The sequence below is a fragment of the Taudactylus pleione genome, unplaced genomic scaffold (assembly GCF_031769625.1).
Source record: "Taudactylus pleione unplaced genomic scaffold, aTauple2 ptg000612l, whole genome shotgun sequence".
Classification (NCBI taxonomy): domain Eukaryota; kingdom Metazoa; phylum Chordata; class Amphibia; order Anura; family Myobatrachidae; genus Taudactylus; species Taudactylus pleione.
In genome coordinates this window covers 793,197-809,849 of record NW_028285014.1, presented here as the reverse complement: position 1 = coordinate 809,849, position 16,653 = coordinate 793,197, and the positions used below count along the sequence as shown (strand labels likewise).

The 16,653-nt window shown below is 30.6% G+C and overlaps 9 non-coding genes across 9 annotated transcripts; all 9 read right to left on the bottom strand.

Moving 5' to 3' along the window:
- Window positions 1–1,218: 1,218 nt before the first annotated feature.
- On the bottom strand, window positions 1,219–1,291 carry TRNAR-UCG (transfer RNA arginine (anticodon UCG)). Its single transcript has one exon. It is a non-coding gene; the product is annotated as a tRNA-Arg (tRNA).
- Window positions 1,292–3,867: 2,576 nt separating this feature from the next.
- Window positions 3,868–3,940, bottom strand: TRNAR-UCG (transfer RNA arginine (anticodon UCG)). The gene has a single exon. It is a non-coding gene; the product is annotated as a tRNA-Arg (tRNA).
- Window positions 3,941–6,516: 2,576 nt separating this feature from the next.
- Window positions 6,517–6,589, bottom strand: TRNAR-UCG (transfer RNA arginine (anticodon UCG)). Its single transcript has one exon. It is a non-coding gene; the product is annotated as a tRNA-Arg (tRNA).
- A 1,616-nt stretch (window positions 6,590–8,205) lies between these two features.
- Window positions 8,206–8,278, bottom strand: TRNAR-UCG (transfer RNA arginine (anticodon UCG)). Its single transcript has one exon. It is a non-coding gene; the product is annotated as a tRNA-Arg (tRNA).
- Window positions 8,279–9,894: 1,616 nt separating this feature from the next.
- On the bottom strand, window positions 9,895–9,967 carry TRNAR-UCG (transfer RNA arginine (anticodon UCG)). The gene has a single exon. It is a non-coding gene; the product is annotated as a tRNA-Arg (tRNA).
- A 1,617-nt stretch (window positions 9,968–11,584) lies between these two features.
- TRNAR-UCG (transfer RNA arginine (anticodon UCG)) lies at window positions 11,585–11,657 on the bottom strand. Its single transcript has one exon. It is a non-coding gene; the product is annotated as a tRNA-Arg (tRNA).
- Window positions 11,658–13,267: 1,610 nt separating this feature from the next.
- On the bottom strand, window positions 13,268–13,340 carry TRNAR-UCG (transfer RNA arginine (anticodon UCG)). Its single transcript has one exon. It is a non-coding gene; the product is annotated as a tRNA-Arg (tRNA).
- An 884-nt stretch (window positions 13,341–14,224) lies between these two features.
- Window positions 14,225–14,297, bottom strand: TRNAR-UCG (transfer RNA arginine (anticodon UCG)). Its single transcript has one exon. It is a non-coding gene; the product is annotated as a tRNA-Arg (tRNA).
- Window positions 14,298–15,907: 1,610 nt separating this feature from the next.
- On the bottom strand, window positions 15,908–15,980 carry TRNAR-UCG (transfer RNA arginine (anticodon UCG)). Its single transcript has one exon. It is a non-coding gene; the product is annotated as a tRNA-Arg (tRNA).
- Between the last annotated feature and the right edge of the window lie 673 nt (window positions 15,981–16,653).

Sequence of the window (16,653 nt, the reverse complement as noted above, 5' to 3'; positions counted from 1 at the left end):
AAAGAATTGCTTTGCAACACAGATTACCAAAATCAAACAAGTTAACAGGTAAACACTTACATTTTCCTAAAGGTTTTTTAAGTTTTATGAAAATATTAGGGATGTATGCTTTATAGCAATTTCTCATTGGACTATGGATGTTCGGATTTCAATGATTCATTTTAAACATGTGAGATATAATTTTTATATGCAGATATGCAAATATCCTTTATTGTATCAATTTGGTCAAAGATTTTTTTCCAACACAGATTACCAAAATTGAACAAGTTAACAGGTAAATACTTACCTTTTCCAAAAGGATACCTTTTACTATGCACCAAAAACCTAAAAAAACTATAACTATGTGTACATCATGCACATCTTTGTTTATGTTGTATTTATTTTCCTATGGGAATTACATTTAGAAATGTACATTCTTTACAACATTGTCATCCTTTGAATTCATGCAGAGTTTGAAGATTTCAAATAGTGACAAAAAGAATGACTTGACCCCGAAGGGACACAAACCCTCAATCTTCTGATCAGAAGTCAGACGCCTCATCCATTATGCCACGCTGTCATCTATGTTGAAATTGTTGAACCTGTGGAAGGTGTGGTAATAGTAACCTCAAGTATAACATTCAAAATTTAGAAGCTTTTTCTAGAGGTATGTTTTGGAAAAACTTGCATATGAATTACAAAATGAAATCCAACATATTTTAGTGATTTATGTTGAGTGAACATTACAAAGTATACCTTTCACATAGCCTAGATTTTGTAAAATCCTTAACTGAGCTGAGAAATAACTTAACTTTTCTATAGGCATGCTATAATGTTTTATAAAAAGATTAGGGATGTAGGCATTAGAGCAATTTCTCACTGAACTATGGGTGTTCTGATTTCAATGATTCATTTTAAACATGTGAGATATAATTTTTATATGCAGATATGCAAATATCCTTTATTGTATCAATTTGGTCAAAGATTTTTTTCCAACACAGATTACCAAAATTGAACAAGTTAACAGGTAAATACTTACCTTTTCCAAAAGGATACCTTTTACTATGCACCAAAAACCTAAAATAACTATAACTATGTTTACATCATGCATATCATTGTTTATGTTGTATTTATTTTCCTATGGGAATTACATTTAGAAATGTACATTCTTTACAATATTGTCATCTATTGAATTCATGCAGAGTTTGAAGATTTCAAATTGTGACAAAATCAAAGACTCGACCACGAAGGGAATCGAACCCTCAATCTTCTGATCCGAAGTCAGACGCCTTATCCATTAGGCCACGCGGTCTCTTTATAGAAGTTGTCGAACCTGTGGAAGGTGTGGTAATAGTAACCTCAAGTATAACATTCAAAATTTAGAAGTTTTTTCTAGATATATGTTTTGGAAAAACTTGCATATGAATTACAAAATGAAATCCAACATATTTTAGTGATTTATGTTGAGTGAACATTAGAAAGTATACCTTTCACATAGCCTAGATTTTGTAAAATCCTTAACTTAGCTGAGAAATAACTTAACTTTTCTATAGGCATGCTATAAAGTTTTATAAAAAGATTAGGGATGTAGGTATTAGAGCAATTTCTCATTGAGCTATGGCTGTTCTGATTTCACTGATTCCTTCTAAACATGTGAGATGTATTTTTTATATGCAGATATGCAAATAACCATTATAGTATCAATTTGGTCAAAGAATTGCTTTGCAACACAGATTACCAAAATCAAACAAGTTAACAAGTAAACACTTACATTTTCCTAAAGGTTTTTTAAGTTTTATGAAAATATTAGGGATGTATGCTTTATAGCAATTTCTCATTGGACTATGGATGTTCGGATTTCAATGATTCATTTTAAACATGTGAGATATAATTTTTATATGCAGATATGCAAATATCCTTTATTGTATCAATTTGGTCAAAGATTTTTTTCCAACACAGATTACCAAAATTGAACAAGTTAACAGGTAAATACTTACCTTTTCCAAAAGGATACCTTTTACTATGCACCAAAAACCTAAAAAAACTATAACTATGTGTACATCATGCACATCTTTGTTTATGTTGTATTTATTTTCCTATGGGAATTACATTTAGAAATGTACATTCTTTACAACATTGTCATCCTTTGAATTCATGCAGAGTTTGAAGATTTCAAATAGTGACAAAAAGAATGACTTGACCCCGAAGGGACACGAACCCTCAATCTTCTGATCAGAAGTCAGACGCCTCATCCATTATGCCACGCTGTCATCTATGTTGAAATTGTCGAACCTGTGGAAGGTGTGGTAATAGTAACCTCAAGTATAACATTCAAAATTTAGAAGCTTTTTCCAGAGGTATGTTTAGGAAAAACTTGCATATGAATTACAAAATGAAATCCAACATATTTTAGTGATTTATGTTGAGTGAACATTACAAAGTATACCTTTCACATAGCCTAGATTTTGTAAAATCCTTAACTTAGCTGAGAAATAACTTAACTTTTCTATAGGCATGCTATAAAGTTTTATAAAAAGATTAGGGATGTAGGCATTAGAGCAATTTCTCATTGAACTATGGGTGTTCTGATTTCACTGATTCCTTCTAAACATGTGAGATGTATTTTTTATATGCAGATATGCAAATAACCATTATAGTATCAATTTGGTCAAAGAATTGCTTTGCAACACAGATTACCAAAATCAAACAAGTTAACAGGTAAACACTTACATTTTCCTAAAGGTTTTTTAAGTTTTATGAAAATATTAGGGATGTAGGCTTTATAGCAATTTCTCATTGGACTATGGATGTTCGGATTTCAATGATTCATTTTAAACATGTGAGATATAATTTTTATATGCAGATATGCAAATATCCTTTATTGCATCAATTTGGTCAAAGATTTTTTTCCGACACAGATTAACAAAATTGAACAAGTTAAGAGGTAAATAATTACATTTTCCAAAAGGATACCTTTTACTATGCACCAAAAACCTAAAAAAACTATAACTATGTGTACATCATGCACATCATTGTTTATGTTGTATTTATTTTCCTATAGGAATTACATTTAGAAATGTACATTCTTTACAACATTGTCATCCATTGAATTCATGCAGAGTTTGAAGGTTTCAAATAGTGAAAAAAAGAATGACTTGACCCCGAAGGGACACGACCCCTCAATCTTCTGATCAGAAGTCAGACGCCTCATCCATTAAGCCACGCTGTCATCTATGTCGAAATTGTCGAACCTGTGGAAGGTGTGGTAATAGTAACCTCAAGTATAACATTCAAAATTTAGAAGCTTTTTCTAGAGGTATGTTTTGGAAAAACTTGCATATGAATTACAAAATGAAATCCAACATATTTTAGTGATTTATGTTGAGTGAACATTACAAAGTATACCTTTCACATAGCCTAGATTTTGTAAAATCCTTAACTTAGCTGAAAAATAACTTAACTTTTCTATAGGCATGCTATAAAGTTTTATAAAAAGATTAGGGATGTAGGCATTAGAGCAATTTCTCACTGAACTATGGGTGTTCTGATTTCAATGATTCATTTTAAACATGTGAGATATAATTTTTATATGCAGATATGCAAATATCCTTTATTGTATCAATTTGGTCAAAGATTTTTTTCCAACACAGATTACCAAAATTGAACAAGTTAACAGGTAAATACTTACCTTTTCCAAAAGGATACCTTTTACTATGCACCAAAAACCTAAAATAACTATAACTATGTTTACATCATGCATATCATTGTTTATGTTGTATTTATTTTCCTATGGGAATTACATTTAGAAATGTACATTCTTTACAATATTGTCATCTATTGAATTCATGCAGAGTTTGAAGATTTCAAATTGTGACAAAATCAAAGACTCGACCACGAAGGGAATCGAACCCTCAATCTTCTGATCCGAAGTCAGACGCCTTATCCATTAGGCCACGCGGTCTCTTTATAGAAGTTGTCGAACCTGTGGAAGGTGTGGTAATAGTAACCTCAAGTATAACATTCAAAATTTAGAAGTTTTTTCTAGATATATGTTTTGGAAAAACTTGCATATGAATTACAAAATGAAATCCAACATATTTTAGTGATTTATGTTGAGTGAACATTAGAAAGTATACCTTTCACATAGCCTAGATTTTGTAAAATCCTTAACTTAGCTGAGAAATAACTTAACTTTTCTATAGGCATGCTATAAAGTTTTATAAAAAGATTAGGGATGTAGGTATTAGAGCAATTTCTCATTGAGCTATGGCTGTTCTGATTTCACTGATTCCTTCTAAACATGTGAGATGTATTTTTTATATGCAGATATGCAAATAACCATTATAGTATCAATTTGGTCAAAGAATTGCTTTGCAACACAGATTACCAAAATCAAACAAGTTAACAAGTAAACACTTACATTTTCCTAAAGGTTTTTTAAGTTTTATGAAAATATTAGGGATGTATGCTTTATAGCAATTTCTCATTGGACTATGGATGTTCGGATTTCAATGATTCATTTTAAACATGTGAGATATAATTTTTATATGCAGATATGCAAATATCCTTTATTGTATCAATTTGGTCAAAGATTTTTTTCCAACACAGATTACCAAAATTGAACAAGTTAACAGGTAAATACTTACCTTTTCCAAAAGGATACCTTTTACTATGCACCAAAAACCTAAAAAAACTATAACTATGTGTACATCATGCACATCTTTGTTTATGTTGTATTTATTTTCCTATGGGAATTACATTTAGAAATGTACATTCTTTACAACATTGTCATCCTTTGAATTCATGCAGAGTTTGAAGATTTCAAATAGTGACAAAAAGAATGACTTGACCCCGAAGGGACACGAACCCTCAATCTTCTGATCAGAAGTCAGACGCCTCATCCATTATGCCACGCTGTCATCTATGTTGAAATTGTCGAACCTGTGGAAGGTGTGGTAATAGTAACCTCAAGTATAACATTCAAAATTTAGAAGCTTTTTCCAGAGGTATGTTTAGGAAAAACTTGCATATGAATTACAAAATGAAATCCAACATATTTTAGTGATTTATGTTGAGTGAACATTACAAAGTATACCTTTCACATAGCCTAGATTTTGTAAAATCCTTAACTTAGCTGAGAAATAACTTAACTTTTCTATAGGCATGCTATAAAGTTTTATAAAAAGATTAGGGATGTAGGCATTAGAGCAATTTCTCATTGAACTATGGGTGTTCTGATTTCACTGATTCCTTCTAAACATGTGAGATGTATTTTTTATATGCAGATATGCAAATAACCATTATAGTATCAATTTGGTCAAAGAATTGCTTTGCAACACAGATTACCAAAATCAAACAAGTTAACAGGTAAACACTTACATTTTCCTAAAGGTTTTTTAAGTTTTATGAAAATATTAGGGATGTAGGCTTTATAGCAATTTCTCATTGGACTATGGATGTTCGGATTTCAATGATTCATTTTAAACATGTGAGATATAATTTTTATATGCAGATATGCAAATATCCTTTATTGCATCAATTTGGTCAAAGATTTTTTTCCAACACAGATTACCAAAATTGAACAAGTTAAGAGGTAAATAATTACATTTTCCAAAAGGATACCTTTTACTATGCACCAAAAACCTAAAAAAACTATAACTATGTGTACATCATGCACATCATTGTTTATGTTGTATTTATTTTCCTATAGGAATTACATTTAGAAATGTACATTCTTTACAACATTGTCATCCATTGAATTCATGCAGAGTTTGAAGGTTTCAAATAGTGAAAAAAAGAATGACTTGACCCCGAAGGGACACGACCCCTCAATCTTCTGATCAGAAGTCAGACGCCTCATCCATTAAGCCACGCTGTCATCTATGTCGAAATTGTCGAACCTGTGGAAGGTGTGGTAATAGTAACCTCAAGTATAACATTCAAAATTTAGAAGCTTTTTCTAGAGGTATGTTTTGGAAAAACTTGCATATGAATTACAAAATGAAATCCAACATATTTTAGTGATTTATGTTGAGTGAACATTACAAAGTATACCTTTCACATAGCCTAGATTTTGTAAAATCCTTAACTTAGCTGAAAAATAACTTAACTTTTCTATAGGCATGCTATAAAGTTTTATAAAAAGATTAGGGATGTAGGCATTAGAGCAATTTCTCACTGAACTATGGGTGTTCTGATTTCAATGATTCATTTTAAACATGTGAGATATAATTTTTATATGCAGATATGCAAATATCCTTTATTGTATCAATTTGGTCAAAGATTTTTTTCCAACACAGATTACCAAAATTGAACAAGTTAACAGGTAAATACTTACCTTTTCCAAAAGGAAACCTTTTACTATGCACCAAAAACCTAAAAAAACTATAACTATGTTTACATCATGCATATCAATGTTTATGTTGTATTTATTTTCCTATGGGAATTACATTTAGAAATGTACATTCTTTACAATATTGTCATCTATTGAATTCATGCAGAGTTTGAAGATTTCAAATTGTGACAAAATCAAAGACTCGACCACGAAGGGAATCGAACCCTCAATCTTCTGATCCGAAGTCAGACACCTTATCCATTAGGCCACGCGGTCTCTTTATAGAAGTTGTCGAACCTGTGGAAGGTGTGGTAATAGTAACCTCAAGTATAACATTCAAAATTTAGAAGTTTTTCTAGATATATGTTTTGGAAAAACTTGCATATGAATTACAAAATGAAATCCAACATATTTTAGTGATTTATGTTGAGTGAACATTACAAAGTATACCTTTCACATAGCCTAGATTTTGTAAAATCCTTAACTTAGCTGAGAAATAACTTAACTTTTCTATAGGCATGCTATAAAGTTTTATAAAAAGATTAGGGATGTAGGTATTAGAGCAATTTCTCATTGAGCTATGGCTGTTCTGATTTCACTGATTCCTTCTAAACATGTGAGATGTATTTTTTATATGCAGATATGCAAATAACCATTATAGTATCAATTTGGTCAAAGAATTGCTTTGCAACACAGATTACCAAAATCAAACAAGTTAACAGGTAAACACTTACATTTATCTAAATGTTTTTTAAGTTTTATGAAAATATTAGGGATGTATGCTTTATAGCAATTTCTCATTGGACTATGGATGTTCGGATTTCAATGATTCATTTTAAACATGTGAGATATAATTTTTATATGCAGATATGCAAATATCCTTTATTGTATCAATTTGGTCAAAGATTTTTTTCCAACACAGATTACCAAAATTGAACAAGTTAACAGGTAAATACTTACCTTTTCCAAAAGGATACCTTTTACTATGCACCAAAAACCTAAAAAAACTATAACTATGTGTACATCATGCACATCTTTGTTTATGTTGTATTTATTTTCCTATGGGAATTACATTTAGAAATGTACATTCTTTACAACATTGTCATCCTTTGAATTCATGCAGAGTTTGAAGATTTCAAATAGTGACAAAAAGAATGACTTGACCCCGAAGGGACACGAACCCTCAATCTTCTGATCAGAAGTCAGACGCCTCATCCATTATGCCACGCTGTCATCTATGTTGAAATTGTTGAACCTGTGGAAGGTGTGGTAATAGTAACCTCAAGTATAACATTCAAAATTTAGAAGCTTTTTCTAGAGGTATGTTTTGGAAAAACTTGCATATGAATTACAAAATGAAATCCAACATATTTTAGTGATTTATGTTGAGTGAACATTACAAAGTATACCTTTCACATAGCCTAGATTTTGTAAAATCCTTAACTTAGCTAAGAAATAACTTAACTTTTCTATAGGCATGCTATAAAGTTTTATAAAAAGATTAGGGATGTAGGCATTAGAGCAATTTCTTACTGAACTATGGGTGTTCTGATTTCAATGATTCATTTTAAACATGTGAGATATAATTTTTATATGCAGATATGCAAATATCCTTTATTGTATCAATTTGGTCAAAGATTTTTTTCCAACACAGATTACCAAAATTGAACAAGTTAACAGGTAAATACTTACCTTTTCCAAAAGGATACCTTTTACTATGCACCAAAAACCTAAAAAAACTATAACTATGTTTACATCATGCATATCAATGTTTATGTTGTATTTATTTTCCTATGGGAATTACATTTAGAAATGTACATTCTTTACAATATTGTCATCTATTGAATTCATGCAGAGTTTGAAGATTTCAAATTGTGACAAAATCAAAGACTCGACCACGAAGGGAATCGAACCCTCAAACTTCTCATCCGAAGTCAGACGCCTTATCCATTAGGCCACGCGGTCTCTTTATAGAAGTTGTCGAACCTGTGGAAGGTGTGGTAATAGTAACCTCAAGTATAACATTCAAAATTTAGAAGTTTTTCTAGATATATGTTTTGGAAAAACTTGCATATGAATTACAAAATGAAATCCAACATATTTTAGTGATTTATGTTGAGTGAACATTACAAAGTATACCTTTCACATAGCCTAGATTTTGTAAAATCCTTAACTTAGCTGAGAAATAACTTAACTTTTCTATAGGCATGCTATAAAGTTTTATAAAAAGATTAGGGATGTAGGTATTAGAGCAATTTCTCATTGAGCTATGGCTGTTCTGATTTCACTGATTCCTTCTAAACATGTGAGATGTATTTTTTATATGCAGATATGCAAATAACCATTATAGTATCAATTTGGTCAAAGAATTGCTTTGCAACACAGATTACCAAAATCAAACAACTTAACAGGTAAACACTTACATTTTCCTAAAGGTTTTTTAAGTTTTATGAAAATATTAGGGATGTATGCTTTATAGCAATTTCTCATTGGACTATGGATGTTCGGATTTCAATGATTCATTTTAAACATGTGAGATATAATTTTTATATGCAGATATGCAAATATCCTTTATTGTATCAATTTGGTCAAAGATTTTTTTCCAACACAGATTACCAAAATTGAACAAGTTAACAGGTAAATACTTACCTTTTCCAAAAGGATACCTTTTACTATGCACCAAAAACCTAAAAAAACTATAACTATGTGTACATCATGCACATCTTTGTTTATGTTGTATTTATTTTCCTATGGGAATTACATTTAGAAATGTACATTCTTTACAACATTGTCATCCTTTGAATTCATGCAGAGTTTGAAGATTTCAAATAGTGACAAAAAGAATGACTTGACCCCGAAGGGACACGAACCCTCAATCTTCTGATCAGAAGTCAGACGCCTCATCCATTATGCCACGCTGTCATCTATGTTGAAATTGTTGAACCTGTGGAAGGTGTGGTAATAGTAACCTCAAGTATAACATTCAAAATTTAGAAGCTTTTTCTAGAGGTATGTTTTGGAAAAACTTGCATATGAATTACAAAATGAAATCCAACATATTTTAGTGATTTATGTTGAGTGAACATTACAAAGTATACCTTTCACATAGCCTAGATTTTGTAAAATCCTTAACTTAGCTGAGAAATAACTTAACTTTTCTATAGGCATGCTATAAAGTTTTATAAAAAGATTAGGGATGTAGGCATTAGAGCAATTTCTCACTGAACTATGGGTGTTCTGATTTCAATGATTCATTTTAAACATGTGAGATATAATTTTTATATGCAGATATGCAAATATCCTTTATTGTATCAATTTGGTCAAAGATTTTTTTCCAACACAGATTACCAAAATTGAACAAGTTAATAGGTAAATACTTACCTTTTCCAAAAGGATACCTTTTACTATGCACCAAAAACCTAAAAAAACTATAACTATGTTTACATCATGCATATCATTGTTTATGTTGTATTTATTTTCCTATGGGAATTACATTTAGAAATGTACATTCTTTACAATATTGTCATCTATTGAATTCATGCAGAGTTTGAAGATTTCAAATTGTGACAAAATCAAAGACTCGACCACGAAGGGAATCGAACCCTCAATCTTCTGATCCGAAGTCAGACGCCTTATCCATTAGGCCACGCGGTCTCTTTATAGAAGTTGTCGAACCTGTGGAAGGTGTGGTAATAGTAACCTCAAGTATAACATTCAAAATTTAGAAGTTTTTTCTAGATATATGTTTTGGAAAAACTTGCATATGAATTACAAAATGAAATCCAACATATTTTAGTGATTTATGTTGAGTGAACATTACAAAGTATACCTTTCACATAGCCTAGATTTTGTAAAATCCTTAACTTAGCTGAGAAATAACTTAACTTTTCTATAGGCATGCTATAAAGTTTTATAAAAAGATTAGGGATGTAGGTATTAGAGCAATTTCTCATTGAGCTATGGCTGTTCTGATTTCACTGATTCCTTCTAAACATGTGAGATGTATTTTTTATATGCAGATATGCAAATAACCATTATAGTATCAATTTGGTCAAAGAATTGCTTTGCAACACAGATTACCAAAATCAAACAAGTTAACAGGTAAACACTTACATTTTCCTAAAGGTTTTTTAAGTTTTATGAAAATATTAGGGATGTATGCTTTATAGCAATTTCTCATTGGACTATGGATGTTCGGATTTCAATGATTCATTTTAAACATGTGAGATATAATTTTTATATGCAGATATGCAAATATCCTTTATTGTATCAATTTGGTCAAAGATTTTTTTCCAACACAGATTACCAAAATTGAACAAGTTAACAGGTAAATACTTACCTTTTCCAAAAGGATACCTTTTACTATGCACCAAAAACCTAAAAAAACTATAACTATGTGTACATCATGCACATCTTTGTTTATGTTGTATTTATTTTCCTATGGGAATTACATTTAGAAATGTACATTCTTTACAACATTGTCATCCTTTGAATTCATGCAGAGTTTGAAGATTTCAAATAGTGACAAAAAGAATGACTTGACCCCGAAGGGACACGAACCCTCAATCTTCTGATCAGAAGTCAGACGCCTCATCCATTATGCCACGCTGTCATGTATGTTGAAATTGTCGAACCTGTGGAAGGTGTGGTAATAGTAACCTCAAGTATAACATTCAAAATTTAGAAGCTTTTTCTAGAGGTATGTTTTGGAAAAACTTGCATATGAATTACAAAATGAAATCCAACATATTTTAGTGATTTATGTTGAGTGAACATTACAAAGTATACCTTTCACATAGCCTAGATTTTGTAAAATCCTTAACTTAGCTGAGAAATAACTTAACTTTTCTATAGGCATGCTATAAAGTTTTATAAAAAGATTAGGGATGTAGGCATTAGAGCAATTTCTCACTGAACTATGGGTGTTCTGATTTCAATGATTCATTTTAAACATGTGAGATATAATTTTTATATGCAGATATGCAAATATCCTTTATTGTATCAATTTGGTCAAAGATTTTTTTCCAACACAGATTACCAAAATTGAACAAGTTAACAGGTAAATACTTACCTTTTCCAAAAGGATACCTTTTACTATGCACCAAAAACCTAAAAAAACTATAACTATGTTTACATCATGCATATCATTGTTTATGTTGTATTTATTTTCCTATGGGAATTACATTTAGAAATGTACATTCTTTACAATATTGTCATCTATTGAATTCATGCAGAGTTTGAAGATTTCAAATTGTGACAAAATCAAAGACTCGACCACGAAGGGAATCGAACCCTCAATCTTCTGATCCGAAGTCAGACGTCTTATCCATTAGGCCACGCGGTCTCTTTATAGAAGTTGTCGAACCTGTGGAAGGTGTGGTAATAGTAACCTCAAGTATAACATTCAAAATTTAGAAGCTTTTTCTAGATATATGTTTTGGAAAAACTTGCATATGAATTACAAAATGAAATCCAACATATTTTAGTGATTTATGTTGAGTGAACATTACAAAGTATACCTTTCACATAGCCTAGATTTTGTAAAATCCTTAACTTAGCTGAGAAATAACTTAACTTTTCTATAGGCATGCTATAAAGTTTTATAAAAAGATTAGGGATGTAGGTATTAGAGCAATTTCTCATTGAGCTATGGCTGTTCTGATTTCACTGATTCCTTCTAAACATGTGAGATGTATTTTTTATATGCAGATATGCAAATAACCATTATAGTATCAATTTGGTCAAAGAATTGCTTTGCAACACAGATTACCAAAATCAAACAAGTTAACAGGTAAACACTTACATTTTCCTAAAGGTTTTTTAAGTTTTATGAAAATATTAGGGATGTATGCTTTATAGCAATTTCTCATTGGACTATGGATGTTCGGATTTCAATGATTCATTTTAAACATGTGAGATATAATTTTTATATGCAGATATGCAAATATCCTTTATCAATTTGGTCAAAGATTTTTTTCCAACACAGATTACCAAAATTGAACAAGTTAACAGGTAAATACTTACCTTTTCCAAAAGGATACCTTTTACTATGCACCAAAAACCTAAAAAAACTATAACTATGTGTACATCATGCACATCTTTGTTTATGTTGTATTTATTTTCCTATGGGAATTACATTTAGAAATGTACATTCTTTACAACATTGTCATCCTTTGAATTCATGCAGTTTGAAGATTTCAAATAGTGACAAAAAGAATGACTTGACCCCGAAGGGACACAAACCCTCAATCTTCTGATCAGAAGTCAGACGCCTCATCCATTATGCCACGCTGTCATCTATGTTGAAATTGTCGAACCTGTGGAAGGTGTGGTAATAGTAACCTCAAGTATAACATTCAAAATTTAGAAGCTTTTTCTAGAGGTATGTTTTGGAAAAAATTGCATATGAATTACAAAATGAAATCCAACATATTTTAGTGATTTATGTTGAGTGAACATTACAAAGTATACCTTTCACATAGCCTAGATTTTGTAAAATCCTTAACTTAGCTGAGAAATAACTTAACTTTTCTATAGGCATGCTATAAAGTTTTATAAAAAGATTAGGGATGTAGGCATTAGAGCAATTTCTCACTGAACTATGGGTGTTCTGATTTCAATGATTCATTTTAAACATGTGAGATATAATTTTTATATGCAGATATGCAAATATCCTTTATTGTATCAATTTGGTCAAAGATTTTTTTCCAACACAGATTACCAAAATTGAACAAGTTAACAGGTAAATACTTACCTTTTCCAAAAGGATACCTTTTACTATGCACCAAAAACCTAAAAAAACTATAACTATGTTTACATCATGCATATCATTGTTTATGTTGTATTTATTTTCCTATGGGAATTACATTTAGAAATGTACATTCTTTACAATATTGTCATCTATTGAATTCATGCAGAGTTTGAAGATTTCAAATTGTGACAAAATCAAAGACTCGACCACGAAGGGAATCGAACCCTCAATCTTCTGATCCGAAGTCAGACGCCTTATCCATTAGGCCACGCGGTCTCTTTATAGAAGTTGTCGAACCTGTGGAAGGTGTGGTAATAGTAACCTCAAGTATAACATTCAAAATTTAGAAGTTTTTCTAGATATATGTTTTGGAAAAACTTGCATATGAATTACAAAATGAAATCCAACATATTTTAGTGATTTATGTTGAGTGAACATTACAAAGTATACCTTTCACATAGCCTAGATTTTGTAAAATCCTTAACTTAGCTGAGAAATAACTTAACTTTTCTATAGGCATGCTATAAAGTTTTATAAAAAGATTAGGGATGTAGGTATTAGAGCAATTTCTCATTGAGCTATGGCTGTTCTGATTTCACTGATTCCTTCTAAACATGTGAGATGTATTTTTTATATGCAGATATGCAAATAACCATTATAGTATCAATTTGGTCAAAGAATTGCTTTGCAACACAGATTACCAAAATCAAACAAGTTAACAGGTAAACACTTACATTTTCCTAAAGGTTTTTTAAGTTTTATGAAAATATTAGGGATGTATGCTTTATAGCAATTTCTCATTGGACTATGGATGTTCGGATTTCAATGATTCATATTAAACATGTGAGATATAATTTTTATATGCAGATATGCAAATATCCTTTATTGTATCAATTTGGTCAAAGATTTTTTTCCAACACAGATTACCAAAATTGAACAAGTTAACAGGTAAATACTTACCTTTTCCAAAAGGATACCTTTTACTATGCACCAAAAACCTAAAAAAACTATAACTATGTTTACATCATGCATATCATTGTTTATGTTGTATTTATTTTCCTATGGGAATTACATTTAGAAATGTACATTCTTTACAATATTGTCATCTATTGAATTCATGCAGAGTTTGAAGATTTCAAATTGTGACAAAATCAAAGACTCGACCACGAAGGGAATCGAACCTTCAATCTTCTGATCCGAAGTCAGACGCCTTATCCATTAGGCCACGCGGTCTCTTTATAGAAGTTGTCGAACCTGTGGAAGGTGTGGTAATAGTAACCTCAAGTATAACATTCAAAATTTAGAAGTTTTTTCTAGATATATGTTTTGGAAAAACTTGCATATGAATTACAAAATGAAATCCAACATATTTTAGTGATTTATGTTGAGTGAACATTACAAAGTATACCTTTCACATAGCCTAGATTTTGTAAAATCCTTAACTTAGCTGAGAAATAACTTAACTTTTCTATAGGCATGCTATAAAGTTTTATAAAAAGATTAGGGATGTAGGTATTAGAGCAATTTCTCATTGAGCTATGGCTGTTCTGATTTCACTGATTCCTTCTAAACATGTGAGATGTATTTTTTATATGCAGATATGCAAATAACCATTATAGTATCAATTTGGTCAAAGAATTGCTTTGCAACACAGATTACCAAAATCAAACAAGTTAACAGGTAAACACTTACATTTTCCTAAAGGTTTTTTAAGTTTTATGAAAATATTAGGGATGTATGCTTTATAGCAATTTCTCATTGGACTATGGATGTTCGGATTTCAATGATTCATTTTAAACATGTGAGATATAATTTTTATATGCAGATATGCAAATATCCTTTATCAATTTGGTCAAAGATTTTTTTCCAACACAGATTACCAAAATTGAACAAGTTAACAGGTAAATACTTACCTTTTCCAAAAGGATACCTTTTACTATGCACCAAAAACCTAAAAAAACTATAACTATGTGTACATCATGCACATCTTTGTTTATGTTGTATTTATTTTCCTATGGGAATTACATTTAGAAATGTACATTCTTTACAACATTGTCATCCTTTGAATTCATGCAGTTTGAAGATTTCAAATAGTGACAAAAAGAATGACTTGACCCCGAAGGGACACGAACCCTCAATCTTCTGATCAGAAGTCAGACGCCTCATCCATTATGCCACGCTGTCATCTATGTTGAAATTGTCGAACCTGTGGAAGGTGTGGTAATAGTAACCTCAAGTATAACATTCAAAATTTAGAAGCTTTTTCTAGAGGTATGTTTTGGAAAAAATTGCATATGAATTACAAAATGAAATCCAACATATTTTAGTGATTTATGTTGAGTGAACATTACAAAGTATACCTTTCACATAGCCTAGATTTTGTAAAATCCTTAACTTAGCTGAGAAATAACTTAACTTTTCTATAGGCATGCTATAAAGTTTTATAAAAAGATTAGGGATGTAGGCATTAGAGCAATTTCTCACTGAACTATGGGTGTTCTGATTTCAATGATTCATTTTAAACATGTGAGATATAATTTTTATATGCAGATATGCAAATATCCTTTATTGTATCAATTTGGTCAAAGATTTTTTTCCAACACAGATTACCAAAATTGAACAAGTTAACAGGTAAATACTTACCTTTTCCAAAAGGATACCTTTTACTATGCACCAAAAACCTAAAAAAACTATAACTATGTTTACATCATGCATATCATTGTTTATGTTGTATTTATTTTCCTATGGGAATTACATTTAGAAATGTACATTCTTTACAATATTGTCATCTATTGAATTCATGCAGAGTTTGAAGATTTCAAATTGTGACAAAATCAAAGACTCGACCACGAAGGGAATCGAACCCTCAATCTTCTGATCCGAAGTCAGACGCCTTATCCATTAGGCCACGCGGTCTCTTTATAGAAGTTGTCGAACCTGTGGAAGGTGTGGTAATAGTAACCTCAAGTATAACATTCAAAATTTAGAAGTTTTTCTAGATATATGTTTTGGAAAAACTTGCATATGAATTACAAAATGAAATCCAACATATTTTAGTGATTTATGTTGAGTGAACATTACAAAGTATACCTTTCACATAGCCTAGATTTTGTAAAATCCTTAACTTAGCTGAGAAATAACTTAACTTTTCTATAGGCATGCTATAAAGTTTTATAAAAAGATTAGGGATGTAGGTATTAGAGCAATTTCTCATTGAGCTATGGCTGTTCTGATTTCACTGATTCCTTCTAAACATGTGAGATGTATTTTTTATATGCAGATATGCAAATAACCATTATAGTATCAATTTGGTCAAAGAATTGCTTTGCAACACAGATTACCAAAATCAAACAAGTTAACAGGTAAACACTTACATTTTCCTAAAGGTTTTTTAAGTTTTATGAAAATATTAGGGATGTATGCTTTATAGCAATTTCTCATTGGACTATGGATGTTCGGATTTCAATGATTCATTTTAAACATGTGAGATATAATTTTTATATGCAGATATGCAAATATCCTTTATTGTATCAATTTGGTCAAAGATTTTTTTCCAACACAGATTACCAAAATTGAACAAGTTAACAGG